This window comes from Ranitomeya variabilis, chromosome 6 (assembly GCF_051348905.1).
Source record: "Ranitomeya variabilis isolate aRanVar5 chromosome 6, aRanVar5.hap1, whole genome shotgun sequence".
Classification (NCBI taxonomy): domain Eukaryota; kingdom Metazoa; phylum Chordata; class Amphibia; order Anura; family Dendrobatidae; genus Ranitomeya; species Ranitomeya variabilis.
This window is the reverse complement of record NC_135237.1, coordinates 573,805,873-573,831,901: the sequence shown is the minus strand read 5'-3', so window position 1 is coordinate 573,831,901 and position 26,029 is coordinate 573,805,873.

Genomic DNA, 26,029 nt, shown 5'->3' with positions numbered 1-26,029 from the left:
ACCTGGTGGGTAAAACCAATCATGGACAAGCTCCGAGGAGGTGGCAGCTCCACCGACAACAATCACAGTTATGACCTGGTGATTACTGAGCAGCACAGAAATGACCTGGTGGGTAAAATGTACAAGCTCTGAGGAGGTGGTAGCTTTACTGACCGCAATCCCTACTCCTAACACCAACACTAGAAATAGCCGTGGGACGTTCCTATCTCTGCCTAGATGCCTCGACACAGCCTAAGAACTAACTACCCCTGAAGATGGAAACGGAAAACTATCTCGCCTCAGAGAAACCCCCAAAAGGAAAGATAGCCCCCCACAAATATTAACGGTGAGTGGAGAGGGAAATGACAAACTCAGAAATGAAAATAGATTTCAGCAAAGGAGGCCAACACTATCTAAATAGACAGAGATAGAAAAGGATACTGTGCGGTCAGTATAAAAACTAAAATCCACTCAGAGTTTACAAAAATAACCTCCACACCGACTCACGGTGTGGAGGGGCAAATCTGCACCCCAGAGCTTCCAACTAGCCTGAATATTTCATAATGACAAGCTGGACAAAAGAGACATAACTTAAATCAGAACAGAAGGTCAAAAGCAGGGATACACCCAAGAACTAGCAGAACTTATCTTAAGCTGAAATGGACTGGCCAACAGAGTACTTGTACAGTACAGAATAACTGTTTAACTCCATATCAGCATGGGTTTATGAGAAATCGCTCCTGTCAAACCAATCTAATCAGTTTTTATGAAGAGGTAAGCTATAGGCTGGACCACGGTGAGTCATTGGACGTGGTATATCTTGATTTTTCCAAAGCATTTGATACCGTGCCGCACAAGAGGTTGGTACACAAAATGAGAATGCTTGGTCTGGGGGAAAATGTGTGTAAATGTGTTAGTAACTGGCTTAGTGATAGAAAGCAGAGGGTGGTTATAAATGGTATAGTCTCTAACTGGGTCGCTGTGACCAGTGGGGTACCGCAGGGGTCGGTATTGGGACCTGTTCTCTTCAACATATTCATTAATGATCTGGAAGAAGGTTTACACAGTAAAATATTGATATTTGCAGATGATACAAAACTATGTAAAGCAGTTAATACAAGAGAAGATAGTATTCTGCTACAGATGGATCTGGATAGGTTGGAAACTTGGGCTGAAAGGTGGCAGATGAGGTTTAACAATGATAAATGTAAGGTTATACACATGGGAAGAAGGAATCAATGTCACCATTACACACTGAATGGGAAACCACTGGGTAAATCTGACATGGAGAAGGACTTGGGGATCCTAGTTAATGATAAACTTACCTGGAGCAGCCAGTGCCAGGCAGCAGCTGCCAAGGCAAACAGGATCATGGGGTGCATTAAAAGAGGTCTGGATACACATGATGAGAGCATTATACTGCCTCTGTACAAATCCCTAGTTAGACCGCACATGGAGTACTGTGTCCAGTTTTGGGCACCGGTGCTCAAGAAGGATATAATGGAACTAGAGAGAGTACAAAGGAGGGCAACAAAATTAATAAAGGGGATGGGAGAACTACAATACCCAGATAGATTAGCGAAATTAGGATTATTTAGTCTAGAAAAAAGACGACTGAGGGGCGATCTAATAACCATGTATAAGTATATAAGGGGACAAAACAAATATCTCGCTGATGATCTGTTTATACCAAGGAAGGTGACGGGCACAAGGGGGCATTCTTTGCGTCTGGAGGAGAGAAGGTTTTTCCACCAAAATAGAAGAGGATTCTTTACTGTTAGGGCAGTGAGAATCTGGAATTGCTTGCCTGAGGAGGTGGTGATGGCGAACTCAGTCGAGGGGTTCAAGAGAGGTCTGGATGTCTTCCTGGAGCAGAACAATATTGTATCATACAATTATTAGGTTCTGTAGAAGGACGTAGATCTGGGGATTTATTATGATGGAATATAGGCTGAACTGGATGGACAAATGTCTTTTTTCGGCCTTACTAACTATGTAACTATGTAACTATGTAACTTCCAGGAGAGGACTGAATCCAACAGGAAAACATTGACAGCGGGCATCGACTACAGACTAGAGCCCAGTTAAATAACAAGGCCAGGGAACCGATTAGTGAAGGCAGCTGCTAAGTTCCACTCGAAACCACCAGAGGGAGCCCAAGAGCAGAACTCCCAAAAATACCATTCACAGCCACAGGATGGAGCCCAAGAACGGAATTCACAACAGTACCCCCCCCCCTTGAGGAGGGGTCACCAAACCCTCACCAGAGCCCCCAGGCCGATCGGGACGAGCCAAATGAAAAGCACATACCAAATCGGCAGCATGGACATCGGAGGCAAAAACCCAAGAATTATCCTCCTGGCCATAACCCTTCCACTTGACCAGATACTGAAGTTTCCGCCTCGAAAGACGAGAATCCAAAATCTTCTCCACCACATATTCCAACTCCCCCTCAACCAACACCGGAGCAGGAGGGTCAACGGAGGGGACCACGGGCACCACATACCTCCGCAACAAAGATCTATGGAAGACATTATGAATAGAAAAAGAAGCTGGAAGGGCCAAACGAAAAGACACCGGATTGATAATTTCCGAAATCCTATAAGGACCAATAAAATGAGGCTTGAACTTAGGGGAAGAGACCTTCATAGGAACATGACGAGAAGACAACCAGACCAAATCCCCAACCCGAAGCCGGGGACCAACACACCGACGGCGGTTAGCAAAATGTTGAGCCTTTTCCTGAGACAATGTTAAATTGTCCACCACATGAGTCCAAATCCGCTGCAACCTGTCCACCACAGAATCTACCACAGGACAGTCCGAAGGCTCAACCTGTCCTGAAGAAAAACGAGGATGAAAACCGAAGTTACAAAAAAAAGGCGAAACCAAGGTAGCCGAACTAGCCCGATTATAAAGGGCAAACTCGGCCAACGGCAAAAAGGTAACCCAATCATCCTGATCAGCAGACACAAAGCATCTCAAACAGGTTTCCAAGGTCTGATTGGTTCACTCCGTCTGTCCATTTGTCTGAGGGTGAAATGCCGAAGAAAAAGACAAATTAATGTCCATTCTAACACAAAAGGACCGCCAAAACCTAGAAACAAACTGGGTACCTCTATCAGACACAATATTCTCCGGAATACCATGCAAACGAACCACATGCTGAAAAAATAGAGGAACCAAATCAGAGGAGGAAGGCAACTTAGGCAAAGGTACCAAGTGGACCATTTTAGAAAATCGGTCACAAACCACCCAGATGACAGACATCTTCTGAGAAACAGGAAGATCAGAAATGAAATCCATGGAAATATGAGTCCAAGGCCTCTCAGGGATAGGCAAAGGCAAAAGCAACCCACTAGCATGAGAACAGCAGGGCTTAGCCCGGGCACAGATCCCACAGGACTGCACGAAGGAACGCACATCCCGTGACAAAGAAGGCCACCAAAAGGACCTGGCAAACAAATCTCTGGTGCCAAAGATCCCAGGATGACCAGCCAATACAGAACAATGAATCTCAGAAATCACCTTACTAGTCCATCTATCAGGAACAAACAATTTCCCTACAGGACAGCGGTCGGGTCTATCAGCCTGAAACTCCTGAAGCACCCGCCGCAAATCAGGGGAGATAGCAGAAAGAATCACCCCCTCCTTGAGAATACCAGCCGGCTCAGGGACTCCCGGAGAATCAGGCAAAAAACTCCTAGACAGGGCATCAGCCTTCACATTCTTAGATCCCGGAAGATACAAGACCACAAAATCAAAACGGGAGAAAAACAAAGACCACCGAGCCTGTCTAGGATTCAACCGCTTGGCAGACTCTAGGTAAATCAGATTCTTATGACCGGTCAAGGCCACAATACGGTGCTTGGCCCCCTCAAGCCAATGTCGCCACTCCTCGAATGTCCACTTCATAGCCAACAACTCCCGATTGCCGACATCATAATTACGCTCAGCAGGCAAAAACTTTCTGGAGAAGAAAGCACACGGTTTCAACACAGAGCCATCAGAATTTCTCTGAGACAGAACAGCTCCTGCCCCAATCTCCGACGCGTCAACCTCAACCTGAAAATGGAGAGAAACATCTGGCTGACGCAACACAGGGGCAGAAGTAAAACGACGCTTAAGCTCCTGAAAGGCCTCCACAGCCGTAGAGGACCAATTCACCACATCAGCACCTTTCTTGGTCAAATCGGTCAGAGGTTTAACCACAGTAGAAACAATAGCAATGAAGCGGCGATAAAATTTAGCAAAGCCCAAAAATTTCTGGAGGCTTTTCACAGATGTGGGTTGAGTCCAATCATAAATAGCCTGGACCTTAACAGGGTCAATTTCAATAGCCGAGGGAGAAAAAATGAACCCCAGAAAAGAAACCTTCTGAACTCCAAAAAGGCACTTAGACCCCTTCACAAACAGTGCATTAGCACGAAGAATCTGAAACACCATCCTGACCTGCTTCACATGAGACTCCCAATTATCGGAAAAAAACAAAATATCATCCAAATATACAATCATGAATTTATCCAGATACTCCCGGAAAATATCATGCATAAAGGACTGAAACACAGATGGAGCATTAAAGAGCCCGAAAGGCATCACAAGATATTCAAAATGGCCTTCGGGCGTATTAAATGCTGTTTTCCATTCATCACCCTGTTTGATTCGGACAAGATTATACGCCCCTCGAAGGTCAATCTTGGTAAACCAGCTAGCCCCTTTAATCCGAGCAAACAAATCAGAGAGAAAAGGCAAAGGGTACTGGAATTTGACAGTGATCTTATTGAGAAGGCGATAATCTATACAGGGCCTCAAGGAGCCATCCTTCTTGGCAACAAAAAAGAACCCCGCTCCCAACGGTGACGAAGACGGGCGAATATGCCCCTTTTCCAAGGACTCCTTTACATAACTCCGCATAGCGGCATGCTCTGGCACAGACAGATTGAAAAGTCGGCCCTTAGGGAACTTACTACCAGGAATCAAATTAATAGCGCAATCACAGTCCCTATGAGGAGGCTGGGGACTGGATTTGGGCTCCTCAAATATATCCTGGAAATCCGACAAAAACTCAGGAACTTCAGAAGAAGGGGACGAGGAAATTGACATCAGAGGAATGTCACTATGTATCCCCTGACAACCCCGACTAGTCACAGACATAGATTTCCAATACAGCACTGGATTATGTACCTGTAACCATGGAAACCCCAGCACAACCACATCATGCAAATTATGCAACACCAAAAAGCGAATATTTTCCTGATGTGCTGGAGCCATGTTCATGGTTAACTGTGTCCAGTACTGAGGTTTATTCTTGGCCAATGGCGTAGCATCAATCCCCCTCAAGGGGATAGGGCTCTGCAAGGGCTCCAAGGAAAAACCACAGCGCTTGGCAAATTCTAGGTCCATTAAGTTCAGGGCAGCGCCAGAATCCACAAATGCCATTACAGAAAAGGACGACAATGAGCAAATCAGGGTAATAGACAAGAGAAATTTAGGCTGTACAGTACTGATGGTAACTGACCTAGCAACCCTCTTAGTACGCTTCGGGCAGTCAGAGATAGCATGAGTAGCGTCACCACAGTAAAAACACAGCCCATTCTGACGTCTGAACTCCTGCCGTTCTGCTCTCATCAAAATCCTATCACATTGCATAGGCTCAGAACTCTGCCCAGAGGACACCGCCATATGGTGCACCACCTTACGTTCACGTAGGCGTCGATCATTCTGAATGGCCAGAGACATTGATTCGTTCAAACCAGCAGGCGTGGGGAACCCCACCATAACATCTTTCAGGGTTTCAGAAAGACCCTTTCTGAAAATAGCTGCCAGGGCATCCTCATTCCATTTTGTAAGCACAGACCACTTTCTAAATTTCTGACAATATATTTCTACTGCTTCCTGACCCTGACCAAGAGCCAGCAAGATTTTTTCTGCCTGATCCACAGAATTAGGTTCATCATAAAGCAGTCCAAGCACTTGAAAAAATTAATCTACATTGAGCAATGCAGGATTCCCTGGCTCAAGCGAGAATGCCCAGTCTTGCGGGTCTCCACGCAGCAGAGAAATAACAATCTTCACCTGCTGAATGGGGTCACCAGAGGAACGGGGTCTCAGAGCAAAAAACAATCTGCAATTATTTTTAAAGTTCAAAAACTTAGATCTATCCCCAGAAAACAAATCAGGGATAGGAATTCTAGGCTCAGAAACAGGAGTTGGAATAACATAATCTTGGATACTCTGTACCCTTGCAGCGAGATGATCAACACGCGCAGACAGACCCTGAACCTCCATATCAGCACCAAGCTCCTGAACCATCCAAAGATCAAGGGGAAAAAAAAAGGACAAAACAGGCAACAAGGAAAAAAAAACAATGACTCAGAACTTTCTTTTCCCTCTTTTGAGATGCATTTAACACATTGTGCACCATCTGTACTGTTATGACCTGGTGGTTACGGAGTAGCACTGAGATGACCTGGTGGGTAAAACCAATCATGGACAAGCTCCGAGGAGGTGGCAGCTCCACCGACAACAATCACAGTTATGACCTGGTGATTACGGAGCAGCACAGAAATGACCTGGTGGGTAAAATGTACAAGCTCTGAGGAGGTGGTAGCTTTACTGACCGCAATCCCTACTCCTAACACCAACACTAGAAATAGCCGTGGGACATTCCTATCTCTGCCTAGACGCCTCGACACAGCCTAAGAACTAACTACCCCTGAAGATGGAAACGGAAAACTATCTCGCCTCAGAGAAACCCCCAAAAGGAAAGATAGCCCCCCACAAATATTAACGGTGAGTGGAGAGGGAAATGACAAACTCAGAAATGAAAATAGATTTCAGCAAAGGAGGCCAACACTATCTAAATAGACAGAGATAGAAAAGGATACTGTGCAGTCAGTATAAAAACTAAAATCCACGCAGAGTTTACAAAAATAACCTCCACACCGACTCACGGTGTGGAGGGGCAAATCTGCACCCAGAGCTTCCAACTAGCCTGAATATTTCATAATGACAAGCTGGACAAAAGAGACATAACTTAAACCAGAACAGAAGGTCAAAAGCAGGGATACACCCAAGAACTAGCAGAACTTATCTTAAGCTGAAATGGACTGGCCAACAGAGTACTTCCAGGAGAGGACTGAATCCAACAGGAAAACATTGACAGCTGGCATCGACTACAGACTAGAGCCCAGTTAAATAACAAGGCCAGGGAACCGATTAGTGAAGGCAGCTGCTAAGTTCCACTCGAAACCACCAGAGGGAGCCCAAGAGCAGAACTCCCAAAAATACCATTCACAGCCACAGGATGGAGCCCAAGAACGGAATTCGCAACACTCTGCCCACCACCCAGTGAAGAGGTAATTCATCAATACCCACAGTTAGCACAGACAAGGATAAAGGAAAATATACACCACGGCGCAGTCACTCAGGAATACACTATAAATGTGCAGGGCAAAATAAATACAAATATAGGAAGGAGTAAATAAGACAAAGGAAAATACACCACCAGCAACGAATCTCCAACAACCAGCTCTCCACTCCAGACCGAGATAACAACGTACAAGACAGAAGCTATAATCGGCGACGCCCAATGATCGGAAGAGCTATTTAAAGGCAATGGGCATGGCCCAGCTTCCAATCCTAGGATCAGGTAAATTAACCCCGGAACAGCTAGATAAAATCTAGCCGACGCCAATGAGCAAATAGTGGTCAAAAGTGGAATTACCGCTGTCTGTCGAACGACCTGGTCTGAACAGCGTCCGACATGACAGTACCCCGCCTTCTACGAGGGACCCCAGGGCCCTCATAGCTTATAGGACCCGGCTTCTCTGGATGGCGACGATGAAAAAACCTGACCAGCCGATCCGCATGAATGTCCGAGGCTGGTACCCAGGACCTCTCCTCAGGCCCATAACCACACCAGTGTACCAAGTACTGTAAAGTGCGGCGCACTAAACGAGAGTCAACCACCTTGGAGACTTCAAACTCCAAATTACCATCCACCAAGACTGGAGGTGGCATAGGCGCCGCGTCCACAGAACCCACCACCTTCTTTAGAAGAGACCTGTGGAACACGTTGTGTATCTTATACACCATAGGGAGCTCCAATCGGTACGCTACTGGGTTAATGACGGCGGTGAACCTAAATGGACCAATAAACCGTGGACCCAATTTAAGGGACGGTATTTTGAGTCTTATGTTTTTTGTGGATAACCACACCCAGTCATCCACACTCAGGTCCCGACCTGGCACACGCCTACTGTCAGCCACACGTTTGTACCTAGCACCCACACTCAACAGGCGCTGTTTGACTCTCCTCCAGACTGATGACAATTGTGCTCCTAACTGGTCCTCCTCCGGAACGCCGGAAGAGCCCCTCTGACTCAAAGTACAAAATTGAGGATGTAGCCCGTAAACACAAAAAAACGGAGACTCCCCAGACGACTCCTGGCGGTGATTATTGATGGCAAACTCAGCCAAAGGAAGAAAGGTAGACCACTCCTCCTGGTAATCAGAGACAAAGCAGCGTAGGTACTGTTCCAAATTTTGGTTCATACGCTTCGTCTGACCATTTGACTGAGGATGGAACGCCGAAGAATGAGACAACTTGATCCCCAGCTGTGAGCAAAATGCTTTCCAAAATTTTGCCACAAACTGAGACCCCCTATCAGACACGATGTCAGATGGAACCCCATGAAGTCTGACCACCTCCTGCACAAGTACCTGAGCCAGAGTCTTAGCGTTAGGCAACGAAGGCAAAGACACAAAGTGCGACATTTTAGAAAAACGATCAACAATCACCAAGATGACCGTGTTTCCAGCTGAGGAGGGCAAATCAGTGATGAAATCCATGGAGATTTCCATCCACGGCTTACTAGGTACCTCAAGAGGAAGTAGTGTGCCAACAGGACGGGAGCAGGGCGTCTTAGCCCTAGAGCACGTGGTACAAGCTGACACGTATGAGACCACGTCCTGTCGGATCTTGGGCCACCAAAACTGACGTGACACCAACTCCAAGGTACCTCTAACCCCTGGGTGGCCAGCCAGGACAGCATCATGATGCTCCGCCAAAACCTTTAAGCGGAGATGAAGCGGTACAAAAGATTTGTTGATGGGAAGCTCAGATGGTACCTCCTCCTGAGCCTCGGCAATCTCAGCCTCAACCTCGGTAGTGAGAGCCAAAACCACAACACCCTTTTGGAGGATGGGACAGAAGCTATAATCGGCGATGCCCAATGATCAGGAGAGCTATTTAAAGGCAATGGGCATGGCCCAGCTTCCAATCCGAGGATCAGGTTAATTAACCCCGGAACAGCTAGATAAAATCTAGCCGACGCCAATGAGCAAATAGTGATCAAAAGCGGAATTACCGCTGTCTGTCGAACGACCTGGTCTGAACAGCGCGGGCATGACAATATCAGATATTTAACTGCATTGGGGCTACTAGTTTGGTTGGGGCCTACTAACGGTGTCTGCCGCTCTTTGGTGTTCTCCTCCACTGAACAAAGCAGTGCCGCTTGTTTACTCCTGTTACCAATTTTGAACTTTATTTGGGCCACTTTATTATTTGGGCCTAATATCTGTGTCTGCCTCTCATTACAGTTGTCCTCCACTGAACAAAGCAATGCCGCCTGGTTAGTCCTGTTACCAATTTTGAACTGCATTTAGCCTACTTTATTATTTGGGCCTATATCTGTGTTTCCTCATCATCCTGCCCATTTCCCAGCCACTGCTACATGAGTCTGCTGGTACATTGACCCAGACCACTACATTCCCCTTGCACTGTACACAGCCACAATCTGACCCTGCTGTAATTCAGGTTCCCCTTCCCACATACTATACCACCTTACACGGGGACAAAGAGGAAGGTGCAGATGACAGTGCAGGTTCCTTCATCAGGTGGGGAGGGCATACTCGTTGGCGACGTCACTGTCACAGGGCCCCTCATAGTACGCAAAAGTGTCTCTGCCCGTGGGAGGCACCCTTGCTGTCAAACACAACGCCGTACTTTGAGGGGCCCTGTGCCAGTGCCAATGCAAACAAATGGGCCCCCCTGCTTGCTCAGGATCACAGCACTTGCCAACTTGAAATACTGACCTCTCCCTGCTCCACCGCTGTGACATAGTCCTCGTTTCCTGGGCCCACGAAAAACTTGAGCCAGCCCTACCCCCCCTCCCACAACTTTAGCCAAATGACCCCGAATTTTCAATGCCTAACTATTATTCTAAGGTAAATTAAGATTCACAAGCTTAAGTGACACGAATTGATGTTTTTGACATTAAAATGGGCACTGTAGGTGTTTTCCTGTCCTCCACTCACTGCCGACTTTGCTCCCCCATTGACTTACATTGTGTTTCGTGTTTCGGTCAATCCTCGACTTTGCGCGATAATCGGAGGATTTCACTCGACTCGACTTTTGACAAAGTCGGGTTTCGCTAAACCCGACTCGATCCTAAAAAAGTAAAAGTCACTCAACCCTAGTGGTTAGAAGATCCTGGAATGGTATCACATCTTTGCTTGTGACTCTTTCTTACATGACCTTTCACAACCATCTCGGTTCCCAACGGAGATCATGTGCTCCTGACATTGATTCAGGATCTTCAATGGAAAAATACACCTGTATATCACACTGGTTAGTCCATTATGCAAGGCTTGTACATCGCTGGCAAAGCTATCATGCTGCATCTGAAGTAATTCAATTGTTGTAAGATTATTGTGCTCATTTTTATTATGTACACCCCTCCTCACGTTTAAAGCACCATGGAATAAATGGTATGGTGCTATAATAATAAATAAGAATATTGGGATGTAGGAACTGCACCAAAAAGTATCTCATAAGGAGGGAGACATGTTTTTTTCTTTTTCAGCATATCTCATTTAGAAAAGATCTAAAGGTAATCATTCAGTCTGATCTCCTCCTTTCCCTTCTGGATTTGTAACTTTAGTGTCCCATTCAGCCTTTTCACCTTACCATCGCTCTGTTGATAGTTAAGAGCATGGAATGCCTGCTCAGTTCCCAAAGACTGTAAAATCTCCCTCCAGCATTTGGGGCCATTATAAGGTGCATGCTTTTGTTTTTGCCTGCCATTGGCTTGTTGTAGTGCCAGAAGGCCCTAGTTGAAAGATTATCAAAAAATATACCAACTGACAACACCTACATCCAAGTAGAGACAAGGAAGACACACACCAGATTCAGCAGAGGCAGGGGTACACTCTCAAAGGGCTGAGATAGTTTTCTCATACCCTCACAGCACCCAAGCCCTGATGTGTTGATGTGGAAACACGGTTCGATCGGCGAGTGCCCCGGTCCACTAGCCGAAACTGCATGGACCAGTTATTCAATCGAAAACACCTGCTCATCCTTTAATGTGGGAATAATGCGACTCAGACAACAAAGGGTGAGGGTTACCACTAGTGTTGAGCAATACCTTCCGATACTTGAAAATATCGGTATCAGATAGTATCGACCGATACCCAAAAAGTATCGGATATCGCCGATACCGATACCCGATACCAATACAAGTCAATGGGACACCAAGTATCGGAAGGTATCCTGTATGGTTCCCAGGGTCTGAAGGAGAGGAAACTCTCCTTCAGGCCCTGGGATCCATATTAATGTGTAAAATAAAGATTAAAAATAAAAAATATTGATATACTCACCTCTCCGACGGAGCCTGGACCTTACCGATGTAACCGGCAGCCTCCGTTCCTAAGAATGAGCGCTTGAAAGACCTTAGATGACGTCGCGGCTTGTGATTGGTTGCGTGAGTGGTCACAGTGCAGTAGTCCATTTAAAATGGGCAAGGGGCTAGGGATAGGGAAGTGGACGTGATGCTGATGGTGCATGCAGTGGACGAGGCCGTGGTCAAGGTGAAAGTGAGCCACAACAAAGACCCACGTCTTCTCGCTCGACCTTCCTGTCCCAGATTATAGGGGACCGCAGCACACCACTATTGAAGCCAAAGCAGTGTGAAAGGGTTGTTGGATGGATCGCGGATAATGCTTCCAGTCACTTAGCCACCACCACCACCACCATGTCTTCCACACGGTCGAGTCTGAGTAGCTGTGAGTGTGGTCCGGATATTCCTCTCCCTGATCCTCCTTCCTCCCACCAAGCCGAGTGCCCTGAAACAACTGATCCCACACTTGGACACTCTGAAGAGCTGTTTAGTTTTCCATTTCAAGATTCCGGACTCTCGGCCGGTCAACTTAAAGTTGGGACAGATGAGATCGCATGTAGTGATGCCAAAAGCTTTGACCAGCACCGGTCACATGAAGGCGATGGTGGGAAAGTGTCATAAGAGGTGGACGATGATGAGACACAATTGCCAGAAAGTCAGGAGGATGAGCAGGGTGCGAATGTGGAAGACGAGGTGGTGGATGACATAGTGACTGACCCAACCTGGCAGGGAGACATGCAGAGCGAGGACAGCAGCACATATGGGTTAGGAGGCATATCCCCCAACAGGCAGGAAGAAGCAGTGTGGTTGTCACAGACAGAAGGCGTGCATCTGTTACCCATAACACCAACATGAAGGAAGTTGCCATTCCAACTGTTAGATCTTCCTGAGTATGGTTATTTTTTAAAGACTCTGCCGATAACCCCAAACAGGCCATTTGCAGCACCTGCCATGCCCGCATCAGCAGGGGTAGCAAAACTACCAGCCTGACCACCACCAGCATGATCAGGCACATGGCAGCAAAGCACCTGACTTTGTGGGCTGAACCCCAGGCTCTGGGACCACTGTCTGCAGGTGACACCACTGCTTCTTCCATTGTTTTGCATAGAAGCCAATCCCTAGTCCACTGTGCATGTAAAGATGCTTCTAACCCTGCACCTGTTGTTGCCCACAGTCAAGCAGCACCATCATCAATCCCATCCATGGCCTTGTCCCAGCATAGCCTTCAGTTGTCTATAGCCCAGTCTTTGGAACGCAAGCGGAAATGCCAGCCAACGCCCCACAGGCCACAGTCCTAAAATCTAACATTTCTCCTCTGCTTGGGGTAGAAATGTTGCTTTCCGCAACCTGATGGCGTCAGCGGTCCCAAGGAACTCGGTGGCCGTAACCTGGTGGCGACTCTGAGGCAAGGTGAGTTCACACACATACCTTGCTTGGCCCATGTGCTTAACCTCATGGTTCAACGTTTTCTGAATAGCTACCCGGAGATGCCGGATCAGCCAGTGAAAGTACGCCATCTGTTTGCCCATTTTAGAAAGTCAGCTACAGCTTCAGCCACCCTTGCCATTCTTCAACAGCATTTGCAGCTTGAAGCTCACCCACTGGTGTGTGATGTCCCCACGCGCTGGAACTCTACGCTGCATATGTTGGAAATGATTTGTGAGCAGAAGAGGGCAGTTGTTGACTACCAACATCATAAGGCCGTCGATATTCCGGTCAGACTCCACAAATAAGACCTCAGTAGTGGACATGGATGTTAGACATATGTACCATCCTCCAAAACTTTGAGGACTACACCAAGATCGTGAGCGGCGATAACGCCATAATTAGCATCACTATCCTGCTTCTCAGCATTCTGAAAAACTCTCTGCTCACAATTAAAGAGGATTCATTGCAGGCAGAGCACAAGGACATGGAGCAAGGAACCATACAGTGGGATTACACTCAGCCCAGCCTCATGTCTTCTCAACGTGGATTGGTAGGCAATGAGGAGGAGGAAGAACATGAGCTACTTTCATGCTCTATAGATGGTACTACAAACACATCTGTATTAGCGTCTGTTCAGCGGGGATGGCCAAGGACAGGGAGTAGGAGGATGAGGAGGAGGACAGCATGGTCAGTCATTGTGTTGGTGAGGACATGGGAGTCTTGCCTGTTAGCAGTCTGGCACGCATGGCTGATTTTATGTTGCGTTGCATTGCACGTAACCTCCGTATTATAAAAATTTTGGGTGACACTCATTACTGGTTGGTGACACTTCTAGACCCACGCTACAAGGTGAACTTCAATCTCTTCTGCGTGAGGCAGAGAGGTGTGCTAAAATGTTGCAGTACCATAGGGCCCTTGTAGCGAAATTACTTAGAAAATTCCCATGTGAGAACGCTGGCAGCAGATGTCAGAGTTTGTTGTACCACCAAGGAGTCCAAGCGAGAGAGACAGAAGTACAATCCAGCTCAGGCAGGGGAACAATGGCAAAGTTCTGGGACAGTTTTCTCAGACCCTCCCATCGTGATGGCACAGAAGCAAGGGGTGCTGTCACAAGAAGTGCAATGTTTGTGAAGATAATGATGGAGTACCTTGCAGATCGTACAAACGCCCTCCGTGATTCCTCTGTGCCTTTTAATTATTAGGTATCCAAGCTGGACACGTGGCATAAACTGGCTCTCTGCGCCTTGGAGGTCCTGGCCTGCCCTGCTGCTAGCGTTCTGTCAGAGCGGGTTTTTAGTGCCACTGGTGGAATTATAACAGATAAGCGCATCCGCCTGTCAACTCAAAATTCTGACAGGCTGACTCTTATAGAAATGAAGAAGGGCTGGATTGGGAAAAACTTCTGTACACCACAAAGTGAAAACAGCGAAACATAACCTCAAATACATTCTCTGTTTTGGGGAGGTCTATTCTCATGCACCTCTTCACAACTACACATGGGTATACGCTTCCAGATTTGGTCTTTTTGTTCTTATCCTCCTCCTTATCCTCATCCTCATTATCCAGATCCACTAGATCACCAGGGTTAACGTGCTTTGTACTGTTATAGGACAGTGTATTTTGGACAAGGGAAAAAACACAAAAATTGAGCTTAACTTGAGTTGGTACACATGCAGAGGTTAAACGCATGTTCACATTGGCCACAAAACATTAAAACCTGGAAGAGAAAAAAAGTAAGCAAAAACCCTGATATAACTAAGTAAAAAAGCAAAAGTGCATTTAAATAACACAGAGTTTTTAGTAATACTGTTTTTTGATCAAAAAATAGCACAAAAGCCATCCCACCTCATCAAGGTAACTCTTATCGGGACAGTCCTACACTGTCTAATATTAATACCTATGTAGGACTCTGTGTTATTTAAATGCACTTTTGCTTTTTTACTTAGTTATATCAGGGTTTTTGCTTACTTTTTTTCTCTTGTAGGTTTTAATGTTTTGTGGCCAATGTGAACATGCGTTTAACCTCTGCATCTGTACCAACTCAAGTTAGGCTCAATTTTTGTGTTTTTTTTCTCTGTATTGTTGCATTCTGTGCAAGCCAGGGTATGGCCTCCCTGTTTCTGAGCTAGAGATTATATATAAGGCTTCCACAGTCTGGTGTTTCACTGATTGGGCCCAGTCCTTTTGTCTGCCCTTACACACACTGAGGTCAACATTGACACATGGTAAGGTTTTAATATTAGAGAGTGTAGGACTGTCCCGATCAGAGTTACCTTGACGAGGTGGGATGGCTTTTGTGCTATTTTTTGATCAAAAACAGTATTACTAAAAACTCTGTGTTATTTAAATGCACCTTTGCTTTTTTACTTAGTTATATCAGGGTTTTATTTATTTTGGACAAGGGGGCTGTGATGGCACTATTTTATTTATTAAAAAAGGACTCCCCATTGGGGAAATGTTTGTCAGCTCATGCACTCCATTACAAGTCTCAGAGACCCACACCCCTACACTGGGCCTACGTCTTAACTCTGTTTCCTGCAATGTCTCCTTTAACTGCCACTAGATCACCAGGGTGAATGTGCTCTGTACTGTTATAGGTCGGTGAACGTTGGGCAATAGGGGCTGTGATGGCAGTGGTATATTTAAAAAAAGTACCCCCATTGGGGAAATGTTTGTCAGCTGATGTCCTCCATTACAAGTCTCTGAGACCCACACCCCTACATTAGGCCTACTTCTTAACTCATTTTCCTGCAATGTCTCTTCCTTATCTCCGACTACATGACCTGGATGAATGTGTTCTGTACTGATATAGGCCGATGAATGTTGGGCAAGAGGGGTTGTGATGGCAATAATATATTTTTTAAAAAGTTACCCCCATTGGGGAATTGTTTGTCAGCTCATGCCCTACATTACAAGTCTCAGACACCCACACCCCTACATTGGGCATACTTCTTAACTCGGTCTCCTGCAATGTCTCCTTTAACTGCCACTAGATGACCAGGGTGAGAGTGCTCTGTACTGTTATAGGCTCACATTGGACACAATACACTTCATATAAATTTGATAAAGCAATGCTGTTAGTTTGTCTCAGTAGTTCATTACAAATATTTTTGTCCACTATATTAGTTTCTCTCCTTGAGAGATATAACTTTGGCTGCTTCAAATGTACAAATGGTGAATATACAATTGGCGAATACCTGCATAATTGGGGACACCCATACAGTGTAGGTAATCTCCCAGGGGTTCTCTGTCTTGTTGCTGCTTCTCTGATATTCCAGACGGATGATGTTTAAAAGCCTCTTGTGGATGATGTAAGTATACTGTATGTAGTAAATCTTCATATATGCGTAATCATTATACGTATGTAATCCTTATATGTACTTATTAACCTTTGTATGTTAACACACAAAAGTGTATGCACTCACACTGTTCAATCATACTATTCCTTGAATTTTGTACTTTGCAATAAAATTGCCTTGTATTGCAAGTACTCACATTCTTTAAAACCGTATCTGAACCTTAGTGTTAAAAACATGGCAAATAAAATTGCCAAATTCTCTTGTAAATAATTCTGTAAAGAGGGAACCATCATACCATTAAAAAATACGAGTGGATTTTCCTGGGCCCATCCAGTATGTGGGTTCAAAGGCGTAATGGGGTGCATATGAATTGGTAGCAGGGCAGGCCTTGAATTCAATGCAACTCTTTTTCAGGAGTCCCCCCGGACATCTTATGACAGGGTATTGTGGTGCGTCGTAATTCTTGGCAGCCCATCCTCTCACAGCATAGGCTACAACAGCTTAGGAGACCCACTGTTTAATAATGGCCCTTTAAGAAGATTAATGCCGCCTAATGCACAAGTAAAAATAGGCTCTGTGACTTTAAGGGTCCCTCCTTCATAAATGAAACAAGATGGGTCTCCTTATGTGTCACACACCACATGGCCAGCTAGGGGGGTTACAGGTTACAGTGACATTTCCCAGTGAATGCATTTGTAGTGGTTGAAAGCAAAAAGATGAAAAAGCTGCAAAAACGCTGCGTCTGAACTAAGCCCAAGTGGGGGAGGAACATTTCGGTCTGGGGTGAAATATTTGGCCTTACAGGCAAGTCATTAACCTGCAAAGAATGGACCGTGACATATTTCCCAGAAAAATCTGTTTTGATTTTGTTTTATTGTGGCACCGGGAAAAATGGCATGAATCTCTGAAAAAATTGTTTAAAGCTGTGAACTAGGAGTCAGGAATGCTTCCAGGGGCGATCCCATGATGTCCCTGTGTCTTTTGAGCAGTGTTTCCATCATTTTCAGATGTTTTTAGACCTTAAAAGGACCCCGGGGGATCGGGGTAAAAATACTTGTGTCTCCCATAGACTTACATTGGGCTCGTTGTTCTGGCCGAGTACGCAAGTATTCCAATGTGCTCGACCCGAGCAATGAGCATTTTAGTGCTCGCTCATCACTAGTCACCATCAGTGATGGGTGAGCACTAAATTGCTCTGGTGCTTGACTCGAGACCAATGTAAGTCTATGGGAGACCCGATAATTTTTCCCCCGAATCCCCCCGAGAGGTCCTTTTAAGGTCTAAAAACATCTGAAAATTATGGAAACACAGCTCAAATGACATAAGAACATCATGGAGATCACAGCTGTAAGCAATGTTGTCAGAGTTTCACGCCATTTTTACAGGTGAACCAAAAAACATACAAAAATTAAACCAAAATGGATTTTGTTGGGAAGTATGTTAACGAACATGTTTTCCAAAGTCATGAATTCTATAAAGTGATTGTCAGTGTATTCCTCCAAAAATACGCCAATAAAAGTCTATGGGGCGAGAAAAATATGGATTACACATGGACCACACGTCTGCCTTGCGAGAAATACTCACCGGTGTCCTATAGAAAAGCCGGCAATTCGGTGTGGTGTACAGTAAAATCACACTGACAGGTTAGAATAGATAAAATAAATGTCTACACATAGAATAGGGTTATATACCGTATTTTCCGGTGTATAAGACGACTTTTTAACCCCTGAAAATCTTCTTAAAAGTCGGGGGTCGTCTTATATGCCGGGTATCGCCTTGTACGCCGGGTGTATATGGTGGGGGGGGGGGGGGAGTGGTCCTGATGACGACGAGGGGGCGTCTCACAGGAAAGTGAATATCCCCCATTACCTCATCGTAGCGCTGCAGCGTGGGGTCTCTGTGCTGGGAGCAGCGGCTGCTGTGCTGTTGGGCGGCAGCTCCTCTTCTGCAGTGTGGGGCCTCTGTGCTGTGGGGCGGCGGAGGCGTATCTTCATGCAGTCGGGGCTCCTCCGGCATCTCCTTAAAGCCCGGAGGCCCCGCCGGTGCAATGCGGTGGCCTCCGGGAAAATGGCCGCTGCTCAGATTCAGATCTCGTCCCGAGATCTCGGGAGACGAGATCTGAATCTGAGCAGCGTCCATTTTCCCGGGGGGCAGCTCAATAGGTGCGATGCGGTGGCCTCCGGGAAAATGGCCGCTGCTCAGATTCAGATCTCGTCCCGAGATCTCGGGAGACGAGATCTGAATCTGAGCAGCGGCCATTTTCCCGGAGGCAGCTCAATAGGTGCGATGCGGTGGCCTCCGGGAAAATGGCCGCTGCTCAGATTCAGATCTCGTGTCCCGAGATCTCGGGACGAGATCTGAGTCTGAGCATGCGCCGCCCCCAGCGGCCATTTTCCTGGAGGCCACCGCATCGCACCTATTGAGCTGCCTCCGGGAAAATGGCCGCTGCTCAGATTCAGATCTCGTCTCCCGAGATCTCGGGACGAGATCTGAATCTGAGCAGCGGCCATTTCTTGGAGGCCACCGCATTGCACCAATGGAGCTGCCGGCGGGGCCTCCGGGCTTTAAGGAGATGCCGGAGGAGCCCCGACTGCATGAAGATACGCCACCGCCGCCCCACAGCACAGAGGCCCCACACTGCAGAAGAGGAGCCGCCGCCCCACAGCACCCACGCAGCACAAAGAGGAGCCGCCGCTCTCAGCAGAGACCCCACGCTGCAGCGCTACGATGAGGTAATGGGGGATACTCACTCTCCTGTGAGACGCCCCCTCGTCGTCATCAGGACCACTCCAGACACATTAGTCACCGGCCCTATAAGACGACATACGGCGTATAAGAAGACCCCCAACTTTTAAGAAGATTTTATATCTTAACTGGTAAAGTTGGGGGGTCGTCTTATACGCCCAGTCGTCTTATACGCCGGAAAATACGGTATATATTGTAGCGTTTCCCTTACTTCGGGTCTTGGGGAACACTCGGTTTGCACGGGAATAATGCATACAGGCATGATATCTCACACAAATTAAGTCCATTCCGGTTTATTAAAGCGTCATAAACCGCACCGTAAGCTAGGTTACACATGACCAGCTTACATGGAGTGCCCCCAGATGCAGGGCCGCGGGGTACTCAGTACCTGGCCTCTCTGTCACGGTCGTGGGGTTGTCTCGGTGGCTAGGCTCGGTCCGTGACCCTGCTAAGGGGCATCCAATGAAAGGTGTGATGATGGTGCGTGGTGCAGGTCGCGATGAATAACGAGGACACAGGGTTGCAGTCTCTACCGCTTTACTGAAGGCTTCAGGATCCGCAATCCAGAGCACTGCTAACAGGGCTGGCTGAGACCGGCCGGTCCGAAGGCACATCCAGAGTTCCCGTTGCAGGGGGAAATCAGTGCCTACCTTCTAGTGCCTGTGTGTTGTAGTACCTCCCTGCTGAGCACCACGGGATAGTCCTCACAACTGTTGTCTCTGTCTCTGATGTTCTTCTCTCACAACTCGTATCTGTTCTGATGTTCTTCTCCGTCCCCCAGATGATATGGCTAGGACGCACCCGTATGACGGGTAGGCCTGGAGTTCTTCCGGGACCCTAGAGTCTGCTTAGGTGATTTAGGTGAGACAACCAACCTATAATTAACTGTCCCGCCGCTGTTTGAAGTAATGCTTGGAGCCTAATATTTCCTCAGCGTTCCGGCCACCGGCTACATGCCTCAGTAGGATGTTGCCACGATCTTAAGGCACGACTCCTACTGGCTTTATCTCCTTTTTGCTGCGATCTCGTTTCTCACTTCTCCACAGTAAACCTCGCTTCTTGTCCTTTCTTAAGATACCGCCGCGATGAAGTGCAGGCGCGGTTCCGTAACGTTCTGTTCTGTTTTCTAGGCCACTGCCAGGATCCAACCCCTGACAGAGACCCCCCTGAGTCTTCCCCCGCAACACCCTCTGCCACAGGGTGCTGCCTGGATCCAACCCAGTCAGCTTCTAACTAACTTCCTGTCCGACCCCCAGTTTTACCAGAGTGTGAGGAGTGGCCTAATACATAGCGCCCTTTGCTCCCCCTGGTGGCCAGAGTGTGATGTGTAATGTGTGACTGTGATACCTGGTCAGGTGAACTCCTTAAGTGCCATCAGACGTACCATCACTCCCCTTAGCGGTGGAGCATCAGTACTGCAACGACCAGGACTCTGGGGCGCTGCATACACATAGTCTGTTACTTTAACACGTGTGGCTTTACAAAGCATAAAATAGTCATGCCATGTCTCTTCAGTCGCCAAGTGACTGCACAGTTCAGCAACTGTCATAGGTTAGCGCACAGTTCATTACAGTTCATTGTATGCATCAACGGAACATATTACCCACCGACAGTCTGTTCCAATGGCAGATGCGTCTTTGCCGTATATTACAGGTTTTTCTCCCATACCAGGGGTTACCTCTCAGGAGCTCCTGCTCCACACACTGACTCCTGCCAGTGCTGGTTCACAGGGAAACTGCCTCACTGGGATCACCGTCCTTGGGATCAGGGCACCTCAGATAGTCCAGACCCATAGTAGGAACTGTAGCTTCCCCAACACAGAAACCGTCTCAGGCTCTGTAGATGCAGCCTTTCCATGTGCTTCCAGGAAGTTCAATCACAGGCACCTCCAACACACAGGCCATCAGTCCATGATCTTACCAAGTGTTTGCAGGACTCCAGTCCATCCGAGGAAAATCCAACACCCTGACCATTCCAGGACTCACACTCTTACCAGGTGCTTGCAGGACTCCAGTCCATCCCAGGACAATCCAACACCCTCGAGCATTCAGTCCATAGCCTCAGCAGTGCTTCCAGGACTCCAGCCCACTTCAGGACAATCCAACACACAGGCTATTGCAGGACCCACTCTCTTCAGTGCTTCCAGGATGTCTCCACAGCCAGGAGACTCCAACACTGACCGTCCACTAGGTCCACGGTCTCAGGTGCTTCCAAGACTTCTCCATACCAGAAGACTCCAACACCGACCGTCCAGGACCTTGCACATGGATCCAACAGATCCATGCAGTCTGAACCCACAGGAACCATGTGACTCACACCCTGGTCACATTACATACCTGTAACCACTCCCATGGGTGGGAGTGTGGACGTGTGTGGCTAGTTTGACCCTCCCATCACTCATATCTAGCCCTGCCAGTCTCCCATTAGAACTACACAATTACTTGTCGGACTACAGGTCCCAGAACACAACATAACTTTAGACTGACAGCGCAGAGTGTCCTCCTCTGCGACACACATACCGACCATTTATAATCCTGCCGGGCTTTCTCTCACCACCACAGTTATACATCCAAGCGCATCCGGCAGCGCACACACAGTGCCCCCTGGCTGTAAGATTGGTAACTGCACCAATATATATATATATATATATATATATATATATATATATATATATATATATATATATATATATATATATATATATATTTAATACAGAGCTAGATAGCAGAAAAGTCGGTAATTCAATTGCCGGATTTTACTAAGTCACTACCAATTCAACAGGATATGAGACATGGTTACATACAGTAAACCATTTCATATGCATTATATTTTCATATTTTTATATATTTCTCACTGATAAAGTTAGTAGTGTATGTGTGCCAAATTTGTGGGCTCTAGGTGTAAAAATAAAGGGTTAAATCAGGGAAAAAACTAGAGTGGGCTCCCGCGCAATTTTCTCCACCAGAAAGGGAAAGCCAGTGACTGAGGGCAGATATTAATAGCCTAGAGAGGGACCATGGTTATTGCCCCCCCCTGGCTACAAACATCTGCCCCCAGCCACCCCAGAAAAGGCACATCTGGAAAATGCGCCTATTCTGGCACTTGGCCTCTCTCTTCCCACTCCCGTGTAGCGGTGGGATATGGGGTAATGAAGGGTTAATGTCACCTTGCTATTGTAAGGTGACATTAAGCTTGGTGAATAATGGAGAGGCGTCAATAAGAGCTGCAGCTTGAGAGATTACTCAGAACAGTTCCCTACGGTTCATATGAGTTTATGCCACCAGGGGGCACAGCTTTGGTGACAGCACCGCCAGTCAGCGAAGCTCTGTTCCCTGCATTCCATTCATTCCCCTGTCTTTTACAGCCTGGAGCAGTATTTTAGTGTTTTGTGTGGTGGGTTTTTCCCACAATATTAATGTTTTGTGTTTAATTTCATCTATGTGTTGTTTGTGCATGTTTTAATGTATCCTCTCTTGCATAGGAATTCATTTCTACATCTATTGATGATTGTGTGGCTATCGAGTGGGGAAGTGTTTCTGATGTTTCATGACGCCCTCAACAATATGTAGATACAAGACAGAGAAACATCAACTTCGGAAGTCCCCTTATATGTTGGATTGTTAAGATAAAATACAAGACTTCAATCATATCTATCCCAGAACATCTCTTCAGACCTTGGATTTCCAAGATATACAAAGATCCAGGGGGATATAATTTGAAGACTTTCATTAATCTTTTACAAAGGATCTATTTGGGAGAGTCTGACAGATGGTGTTTTATTGGAAAAGTATACATACCCCTTTTGAGAAACCAAGCTTGGGACTATATGTTTGCTCTGACGACACAACTCTCTGTCCAACCGGGAAATGTGCAGATGTCATTTTATGGAAACATATCCAATAATGATGCTTGAGGATCGGACTGTATGAGCCTTTTCTTGTTGTTTGTTTTTTTGTCTAGCTGGCCTGTACAGCAGGGTTATATCTAGAGATGATTATTGGGTAGATTATGTTTCATAGTAACAGTGATTCCTTGTTGATATAACATTGGGCATTTAGGTCTTTTTAATGAATGTTTCACTTTGGTGTTTGTGCCTCTTTCCTCAATCACTTTGCAAACTTGCTTCGTTTGCACTTATGTGAGTTAATGAACATCTTTGACGCTTGTCACTCCTTTTTCATCTTGCATTTGCACTTTTACATTTCATTTGATTTTTTTTTTTTTTGTATGTTCAGCACTTATGCGCATTAATATATTTTTTCCCGCGGTCGCTCGTGTGATCCAATGAACATCTCTGTTGCCTGACGTTTGTCTTGAGCTGGAGACTGGAGTGAAGGCGAATTTGCACGGTTCCTGCAGGGAGTGCGCGCGCCTCTTCTCCTTCTTTACAGAGTTGGGCATTAGGATTCGGATTTGGATAACTACCGTATATATTAATTAAGAAGCTTTGTTTGCTTGCTCTAGATTCACTATCCTGCCGGCGTTTGGATCTAATCTTTCTATATTCTAGTAATATGTATCTATATATGTCGTGGGCAGACTATTAATATGCACATATTTATATTATCCCTAATTAGGTAGTTATCATCACAGTCACACTTCATAGTGTGATTATTCCCATATTTTATATTGCAGTTCACCATCACCAATTCTTTATTCTCAACATTCAACTTCTACTTTTGGAGGTGGCATTTTTTATGTTTTATGTGGACTCTGTTTGTTAAGAATAGAACATGTTTTTTGCATGCACTGCGAGTTACATAAGTTTATAGTCATATATTTGATTCAAGTTGGAATTGCGACATTTCTCTCCTACATACGTTTTTCGTATATGCCAGAAGCACTATAAGTGTTACCGCGCTTCTTATACACTATGTTCCAAATTATTATGCAAATGACATTTTTCTCGGATTTTCCTAAATGGTCGGTGCAAATGACAGTCAGTCTAATAAAAGTCATCACCTGTTAGAGTATACATCGAATTTTATTGAAGAAACCTCCCAGTGATAACAGTATAATCTCCAAAATGAATAAAAACTCAAAATGCACTGTTCCAAATTATTAGGCACCGTAGTATTTCTAAACATTTGATCTGTTTTAAAGAACTGAAAATGCTCATTTGTGGGATTTGCAGCATTAGGAGGTCACATTCACTGAACAAAAAAGCTATTTAACTCCAAAACATCCTAACAGGCCAAGTTACATGTAACATAGGACCCTTCTTTGATGTCACCTTCACAATTCTTGCATCCATTGAACTTGTGAGTTTTTGGAGAGTTTCCGCTTGTATTTCTTTGCATGAAGTCAGAATAGCCTCCCAGAGCTGCTGTTTTGATGTGAACTGCCTCCCACCCTCATAGATCTTTTGTTTGATGATACTCCAAAGGTTCTCTATAGGGTTGAGGTCAGGGGAAGATGGTGGCCACTCCATGAGTTTATCTCCTTTTATGCCCATAGCAGCCAATTACTCAGAGGTATTCATTGTCATGCATGAAGATGATTTTGTTCCTGAAGGCACGTTTCTGCTTTTTAGACCATGGAAGAAAGTTGTCAGTCAGAAACTCTATTTACTTTGCTGAGGTTATTTTCACACCTTCAGGAACCTTAAAGGGCCCTACCAGCTGGTTCCCCATGATTCCAGCCCAAAACATGACTCCTCCACCTCCTTGCTGACGTCGCAGCCTTGTTGGGACATGGTGGCCATCCACCAACCATCCACTACTCCATCCATCTGGACCGTCCAGGGTTGCTCGACACTCATCAGTAAACAAGACTGTTTGAAAATTAGTCTTCATGTATGTCTGAGCCCACTGCAACCGTTTCTGCTTGTGAACACTGTTTAGGAGTGGCCGAATAGTAGGTTTATGCACCACAGCAAGCCTTTGAAGGATCCTACACCTTGAGGTTCGAGGGACTCCAGACGCACCAGCAGCTTCAAATAACTGTTTGCTTCTTTGTAATGGTATTTTGGCAGCTGCTCTCTTAATCCAATGAATTTGTCTGGCAGAAAACTTCCTCATTATGCCTTTATTTGCATGAACTATGTCTGTGCTCTGTTTCAGTCACAAATCTCATCAGAGTATGATGATCACTCTTAAGTTTTCGTGAAATATCTCATTTTTTCATACCTTGTCCAAGGCATTGCACTATTTAACGCTTTTCAGCAGCAGAGAGATCCTTTTTATTTCCCATATTGCTTGAAACCTGTGACCTGCATAATAATGTGGAACATCATTTTTCAGTAGTTTTCCTTTAATTAGAATCACCTGGAAAACTAATTATCACATGTGTTTAAGATTGATTTCAGTGATTCATTGAGCCCTGAGACACAATACCATCCACGAGTTTATTTGAAAAACAAAACAATTAAATCTTTATAACACTTAAATCCAATTTGCATAATAATTTGGAACACAGTGTATATAAAAATGTGACAATTTTATTTGTTAGTGCTGGAAGTGCTGTAATCACCACGACGCTCGTTTACATGTAAAGAACATGACTAATTTACTTATAATTAGCCAATGAGCCAGCGAGCAATGTCTCCCGGTAGTGCCCCTGTATCTCATAGTTACCGTTACCATGAGGATGGGTGAGACCGTGTGTATCACATGATGGCGCATCATGTCCGGTCAGTAGTGTTGAGCATTCCGATACTGCAAATATCGGGTATCGGTCGATATTCGCTGTATCGGAATTCCGATACCGAGTTCCGATATTTTTGTGATATCGGAAATCGGAATCGGAAGTTCCTATAAGTTCCCAGGCATGTGCGGTGCGTATGGTTCCCAGGGTTTGGAGGAGAGGAGACTCTCCTTCAGGCCCTGGGATCCATATTCATGTACAAAATAAAGAATAAAAAAAAAATATGAATATACTCACCCCTCCGACGGACCC